The 7,500-nt window shown below is 54.2% G+C and overlaps 1 protein-coding gene across 1 annotated transcript in view; it reads left to right on the top strand.

The window, feature by feature from the left end:
* LOC125043345 (MAP kinase-interacting serine/threonine-protein kinase 1-like) overlaps positions 1-7,500 on the top strand; it is a 308,463-nt gene that overhangs the window by 21,901 nt on the left and 279,062 nt on the right.

Here is a 7,500-nt window from a genome sequence, read left to right as displayed (position 1 = left end):
CAGCACTTGGCAGTTGAACTGTGTGTGGGGGGGGTGTGGGTTCTGTTGTCCTGGCAGTGGGTCTGTACCTAGGGAATTTTTCTTGTTGCTGTTACTTTTTTTTTTTTCATATTGTTTATATTTTGGGGTATTATTCTTTTTATTTATTATTTTTTTTCTTTTTTTTTCTTTTTTTGTTCATCATCATGCACAGTTTCTCTTCCCTTCCACTCCACTCCTCTCCCCCTCCCCCCTTCCACTCCACTCCTCTCCCCCTCCCCCCTTCCACTCCACTCCTCTCCCCCTCCCCCCTTCCACTCCACTCCCCTCCCCCCTTCCACTCCACTCCCCCTCCCCCCTTCCACTCCACTCCCCTCCCCCTTCCACTCCACTCCCCCTCCCCCCTTCCACTCCACTCCCCCTCCCCCTTCCACTCCACTCCCCCTCCCCCCTTCCACTCCACTCCCCCTCCCCCCTTCCACTCCACTCCCCCCTCCCCCCTTCCACTCCACCCCCTCCCCCTCCCCCTTCACTCCACTCCCCCTTCCCCCCTTCCACTCCACTCCCCCTACCCCCCTTCCACTCCACTCCTCTCCCCCTACCCCCTTCCACTCCACTCCTCTCCCCTACCCCCTTCCACTCCACTCCTCTCCCCCTCCCCCCCTTCTCCACTGCATGCTTAACCTCCCTCTCCTTTCTCTGCTCTCCCCCCCTCCACTCTCCACTGCCTCTCCCCCCCCTCCCCCCTTCTCCACTGCATCTTAACCTCCCCTCTCCTTTCTCTCCTCTCCCTTTCCTCTCCCTCCCATTCCCTCTCTCTCTCCCCTTCCCTCTCCTTCCTCTCCTCTCCCCTTTCCCTCTCCTTTCCTCTCCTCTCCCCTTCCCTCTCCTTCCTCTCCCCTCCCCTTCCCTCTCCTCTCCCCTTCCCTCTCCTTTCCTCTCCTCTCCCCTTCCCTCTCCTTTCCTCTCCTCTCCCCTTCCCTCTCCTTTCCTCTCCTCTCCCCTTCCCTCTTTCTTCTCCTCTCTCCCCTTCCCTCTTTCTTCTCCTCTCTCCCCTTCCCTCTTTCTTCTCCTCTCTCCCCTTCCCTCTCCTTTCTTCTCCTCTCCCCTTCCCTCTCCTTTCCTCTCCTCTCCCCTTCCCTCTCCTTTCCTCTCCTCTCCCCTTCCCTCTCCTTTCCTCTCCTCTCCTCTCCCCTTCCCTCTCCTTTCCTCTCCTCTCCCCTTCCCTCTCCTTTCCTCTCCTCTCCCCTTCCCTCTCCTTTCCTCTCCTCTCCCCTTCCCTCTCCTTTCCTCTCCTCTCCCCTTCCCTCTCCTTTCCTCTCCTCTCCCCTTCCCTCTCCTTTCCTCTCCTCTCCCCTTCCCTCTCCTTTCCTCTCCTCTCCCCTTCCCTCTCCTTTCCTCTCCTCTCCCCTTCCCTCTCCTTTCCTCTCCTCTCCCCTTCCCTCTCCTTTCCTCTCCTCTCCCCTTCCCTCTCCTTTCCTCTCCTCTCCCCTTCCCTCTCCTTTCCTCTCCTCTCCCCTTCCCTCTCCTTTCCTCTCCTCTCCCCTTCCCTCTCCTTTCCTCTCCTCTCCCCTTCCCTCTCCTTTCCTCTCCTCTCCCCTTCCCTCTCCTTTCCTCTCCTCTCCCCTTCCCTCTCCTTTCCTCTCCTCTCCCCTTCCCTCTCCTTTCCTCTCCTCTCCCCTTCCCTCTCCTTTCCTCTCCTCTCCCCTTCCCTCTCCTTTCCTCTCCTCTCCCCTTCCCTCTCCTTTCCTCTCCTCTCCCCTTCCCTCTCCTTTCCTCTCCTCTCCCCTTCCCTCTCCTTTCCTCTCCTCTCCCCTTCCCTCTCCTTTCCTCTCCTCTCCCCTTCCCTCTCCTTTCCTCTCCTCTCCCCTTCCCTCTCCTTTCCTCTCCTCTCCCCTTCCCTCTCCTTTCCTCTCCTCTCCCCTTCCCTCTCCTTTCCTCTCCTCTCCCCTTCCCTCTCCTTTCCTCTCCTCTCCCCTTCCCTCTCCTTTCCTCTCCTCTCCCCTTCCCTCTCCTTTCCTCTCCTCTCCCCTTCCCTCTCCTTTCCTCTCCTCTCCCCTTCCCTCTCCTTTCCTCTCCTCTCCCCTTCCCTCTCCTTTCCTCTCCTCTCCCCTTCCCTCTCCTCTCCCCTTCCCTCTCCTTCCTTTCCTCTCCCCTCCCCTTTCCTCTCCCCTTCCCTCTCCTTTCCTCTCCTCTCCCCTTTCCTCTCCCCTTCCCTCTCCTTTCCTCTCCTCTCCCCTTCCCTCTCCTTTCCTCTCCTCTCCCCTTCCCTCTCCTTTCCTCTCCTCTCCCCTTCCCTCTCCGTTCCTCTCCTCTCCCCTTCCCTCTCCGTTCCTCTCCTCTCCCCTTCCCTCTCCGTTCCTCTCCTCTCCCCTTCCCTCTCCGTTCCTCTCCTCTCCCCTTCCTTCTCCTTTCCTCTCCTCTCCCCTCCCCTCCCCTCTCCTCTACTCCCCTCTCCTCTACTCCCTTCCCCTCTCCTCTACTTCCCTCCCCTCCCTTCTCCTCTACTCCCCTCCCCTCCCCTCTCCTCTACTCCCCTCCCCTCTCCTCTACTCCCCTCCCCTCTCCTCTACTCCCCTCCCCTCTCCTCTACTCCCCTCCCCCTCTCCTCTACTCCCCTCCCCTCTCCTCTACTCCCCTCCCTCTCCTCTACTCCCCTCCCCTCTCCTCTACTCCCCTCCCCTCTCCTCTACTCCCCTCCCCTCTCCTCTACTCCCCTCCCCTCTCCTCTACTCCCCTCCCCTCTCCTCTACTCCCCTCTCCTCTCCTCTACTCCCCTCCCCTCTCCTCTACTCCCCTCCCCTCTCCTCTACTCCCCTCCCCTCTCCTCTACTCCCCTCTCCTCTACTCCCCTCTCCTCTACTCCCCTCCCCTCTCCTCTCCTCTACTCCCCTCCCCTCTCCTTTCCTCTACTCCCCTCTCCTCTCCTATACTCCCCTCCCCTCTCCTCTCCTCCCCTCCCCTCCCCTCTCCTCTCCTCTACTCCCCTCCCCTCTCCTCTACTCCCCTCCCCTCCCCTCTCCTCTCCTTCTTAACCCCTCCATTCGTAACTACTCCCCGCCTTCCTAACTACTCCCCGCCTTCCTAACTACTCCCCGCCTTCCTAACTACTCCCCGCCTTCCTAACTACTCCCCGCCTTCCTAACTACTCCCCGCCTTCCTAACTACTCCCCGCCTTCCTAACTACTCCCCGCCTTCCTAACTACTCCCCGCCTTCCTAACTACTCCCCGCCTTCCTAACTACTCCCCGCCTTCCTAACTACTCCCCGCCTTCCTAACTACTCCCCGCCTTCCTAACTACTCCCCGCCTTCCTAACTACTCCCGCCTTCCTAACTACTCCCCGCCTTCCTAACTACTCCCCGCCTTCCTAACTACTCCCCGCCTTCCTAACTACTCCCCGCCTTCCTAACTACTCCCCGCCTTCCTAACTACTCCCCGCCTTCCTAACTACTCCCCGCCTTCCTAACTACTCCCCGCCTTCCTAACTAACTACTCCCCGCCTTCCTAACTACTCCCCCCCCCCACACTGCCTTAAGCGCTTCCCTCTTGGCCTCCTTCCAGCGCCGCCGCCTGCTTGGTGTGGATGTCGTTATGAATGTCCTTTTGAGGTCTAGCCCGAGGGTGTTGTCATGCTGGCTTTGAGTGAGGGATGTGGTAGATGTGGTGGAGGAGTGGTGGTAGGGGTAGTGGTGGCGGTAGGGGTAGTGGTGGTGGTAGGGGTAGTGGTGGTGGTAGGGGTAGTGGTGGTGGTAGGGGTAGTGGTGGTGGCAGGGGTAGTGGTGGTGGTAGGGGTAGTGGTGGTGGTAGGGGTAGTGGTGGTGGTAGGGGTAGTGGTGGTGGTAGGGGTAGTGGTGGTGGTAGGGGTAGTGGTGGTGGTAGGGGTAGTGGTGGTGGTAGGGGTAGTGGTGGTGGTAGGGGTAGTGGTGGTGGTAGGGGTAGTGGTGGTGGTAGGGGTAGTGGTGGTGGTAGGGGTAGTGGTGGTGGTAGGGGTAGTGGTGGTGGTAGGGGTAGTGGTGGTGGTAGGGGTAGTGGTGGTGGTAGGGGTAGTGGTGGTGGTAGGGGTAGTGGTGGTGGTAGGGGTAGTGGTGGTGGTAGGGGTAGTGGTGGTGGTAGGGGTAGGGGTAGTGGTGGTGGTGGAGGGATGTGGTGGTGGTAGGGGAAGTGGTGGTGGTAGGGGTAGTGGTGGTGGTAGGGGTAGTGGTGGTGGTAGGGGTAGTGGTGGTGGTGGAGGGATGTGGTGGTGGTAGGGGTAGTGGTGGTGGTAGGGGTAGTGGTGGTGGTGGAGGGATGTGGTGGTGGTAGGGGTAGTGGTGGTGGTGGAGGGATGTGGTGGTGGTGGAGGATGTGGTGGTGGTGGAGGATGTGGTGGTGGTGGAGGATGTGGTGGTGGTGGAGGATGTGGTGGTGGTGGAGGATGTGGTGGTGGTGGAGGATGTGGTGGTGGTGGAGGATGTGGTGGTGGTGGAGGATGTGGTGGTGGTGGAGGATGTGGTGGTGGTGGAGGATGTGGTGGTGGTGGAGGATGTGGTGGTGGTGGAGGATGTGGTGGTGGTGGAGGATGTGGTGGTGGTGGAGGATGTGGTGGTGGTGGAGGATGTGGTGGTGGTGGAGGATGTGGTGGTGGTGGAGGATGTGGTGGTGGTGGAGGGATGTGGTGGTGGTGGAGGGATGTGGTGGTGGTAGGGGTAGTGGTGGTGGTAGGGGTAGTGGCGGTGGTGGAGGGATGTGATGGTGGTAGGGGTAGTGGCGGTGGTGGAGGGATGTGGTGGTGGTAGGGGTAGTGGTGGTGGTAGGGGTAGTGGTGGTGGTGGAGGGATGTGGTGGTGGTAGGGGTAGTGGTGGTGGTGGTGGTAGGGGTAGTGGTGGTGGTAGGGGTAGTGGTGGTGGTGGTGGTGGTAGGGGTAGTGGTGGTGGTGGTGGAGGGATGTGGTGGTGGTGGAGGGATGTGGTGGTGGTGGTGGTGGAGGGATGTGTGTATATGTGCATGAGAGAGGGGGAAAGAGGTGGGAGAGTGGAAGAACGATGTAGGAGGTAGAAGGTGAAGAAGGAAAGGGAGGAAAGAAGTGGCAGGAGTAAGGGAGTAAGTTAGGAATAAGGGAAGGGAGGAAGAACAATGTCGGAGGGGGGGAAAGGGAGGAAGAGAGAGGTGGAAGGAGACTAGGAGGGAGGGAGGGAGGGGGAAGGCAGGGAGGGAGGGAGGGGGAAGGCAGGGAGGCAGGGAGGGGGAAGGCAGGGAGGGAGGGAGGGGGAAGGCAGGGAGGGAGGGGTGGGAAGGCAGGGGGGGAAGGCAGGGAGGGAGGGAGGGGGAAGGCAGGGAGGGAGGGAGGGGGAAGGCAGGGAGGGAGGGAGGGGGAAGGCAGGGAGGGAGGGCGAAGGCAGGGAGAGTGAAAGCGGTTTGCACAAACGATGGAATGTGTCATGAGTAATATGAGGAGGCGGGGCAAGGTGAAAGAGGAGGAGGGGGAGGAAGGTGGGGGAAGAGGAAGAGGAAGAGGAAGGGGAGGGAGAAGAGATTAACAGGAAGAATAGAAGGAGGGGGAGGGGGAGGAGGGCCGCGGGAGGGATTGAAGAAAATACAGAAAAGAAAATTAAGAAATAAATATGAAGAGAGGGAAGAGAAGGAATAGACATGTACTACCGCCACTACTTACAAAAGAAAGTATTTGAGGGAATTATCTATTTTATGAGCATTGTTTTTCATTTGTCATTGTATTCTTTTGGGAGAATCATGTATCTTGTGGTTATTTTTATTACTAACTTATTATTTATATATTGCTTTATGATTTGATAGTCTTGGGCGTGATCATCCCTACTGCTTAATAATTTTGTTATTTTTCACATTAATGTTACCTTTAATACTTCATTATAGTTTAATATTTTATTAGCTATGTTTGTCTGTTTGTATTTATGTTCTCTTTTCTTTAGTGTATGAATTAGTTTATTTTTGTTCAGTAAATTGAGCTGTAATTCCTAATGTTATCCCATATCGTAAAAGAATATATTAAAAGAAACCATTTATGTGCATTCCAGTTTCCGCTGACGGGAAAAAAATTCGGATAATAATAGAAAATCGTAAAACGAGGTGGATGTGTTTTGTTTCAATATCGCGCACGAGGTGTTTATTTTCTATCTATTGTTTTTTTTTTTTTTTCTTTCTTTTTTCACTTTTACTTCATTTATTTGTTGTATTCTAAATATTGATTTTAATAATGTGGTGATGATGGTAAAGATCGTGATGAGAATGATAATGATTATCATCCTAATAGTTGTAATAACAGTGATGGTAACGATGACGATAATGATGACTAACCATAACAAAACATTGATAACGATAATAGAAATGGAAATGATAATACCAGCGATGATGAAAGTTGTAATTATTACCATCATTAATCCTCGTTATAATCATCATGGTCCTCCTTCACCACCTCCAGCATCACACTCTCTCTCTCGCTCTCTCTCTCGCTCTCTCTCTCGCTCTCTCTCGCTCTCGCTCGCTCTCGCTCTCTCTCTCTCGCTCTCTCTCGCTCTCTCTCGCTCTCTCTCGCTCTCTCTCTCTCTCGCTCTCTCTCGCTCTCTCTCGCTCTCTCTCTCTCTCGCTCTCTCTCGCTCTCTCTCGCTCTCTCTCTCTCTCGCTCTCTCTCTCTCTCGCTCTCTCTCGCTCTCGCTCTCTCTCTCTCTCTCTCTCTCTCTCTCTCTCTCTCTCTCTCTCTCTCTCGCTCTCGTTCTCTCTCACTCTCGTTCTCTCTCACTCTCGCTCTCTCTCTCTCTCTCTCTCTCTCTCTCGCTCTCGTTCTCTCTCACTCTCGCTCTCTCTCTCTCTCTTTCGCTCTCTCGCTCTCTTTCGCTCTCTCGCTCTCTCTCTCTCTGTCGCCCCCCCCCCCCCCCCCGGCAGCTTGGTGTACACTGTGCCACGTGGAGTGAGTGCCTGCAGTGCCCAGGCGGACGGGGCAAAGCGTGTCCGTTGTTGAGGTCTATTTTGGCGCGGCTTTTTATATAATCGTTTTGGGGGCTCTTTATACCTGTTTTTTTTTTTTTTTTTTTTTTTTTTTTTTTTAATTCTACTTTTAGCTGGGTTGTTTTTTGTTTTGATTCTTTATATGCATGTTGAATCGTAGTCGGAGAGAAGATTATACTGATAGTTTACGTGTTTTTTCTTAGATCCCTGTAAGATTTTACGTAGTTTACCCCTTTCCTTTGTGTCTTGAGGCTTTTCAATGTCAAAGGAAGAACGGTGAAGTCACTTCCGAAAGCCAAATTATTTTCAGAATCAAAGAGATGAGTACGTTGTGATTCTCGGAAATTATCGTTAATGGTGTGTTTTTTTCTATTGTATTTTTTGTTATTTTTCGTGTACATCTTTGATATATTTTTTCTAAATAGTATTTGTGGTGGACGCATTATTGATAATGTTCATTATTGCTATTATTATCATTATTATTATTGCTGTTTTCATGTTTAACGTTATCATTATTTTATTATTATGAACTTTTAAGTGCAGTTCTGTTTGTACAAGATTG

The sequence above is a fragment of the Penaeus chinensis genome, chromosome 3 (assembly GCF_019202785.1).
Source record: "Penaeus chinensis breed Huanghai No. 1 chromosome 3, ASM1920278v2, whole genome shotgun sequence".
NCBI classification, from domain to species: domain Eukaryota; kingdom Metazoa; phylum Arthropoda; class Malacostraca; order Decapoda; family Penaeidae; genus Penaeus; species Penaeus chinensis.
Note: the sequence above shows the minus strand (reverse complement) of the source record. Positions and strands in the feature narration are given on the sequence as shown.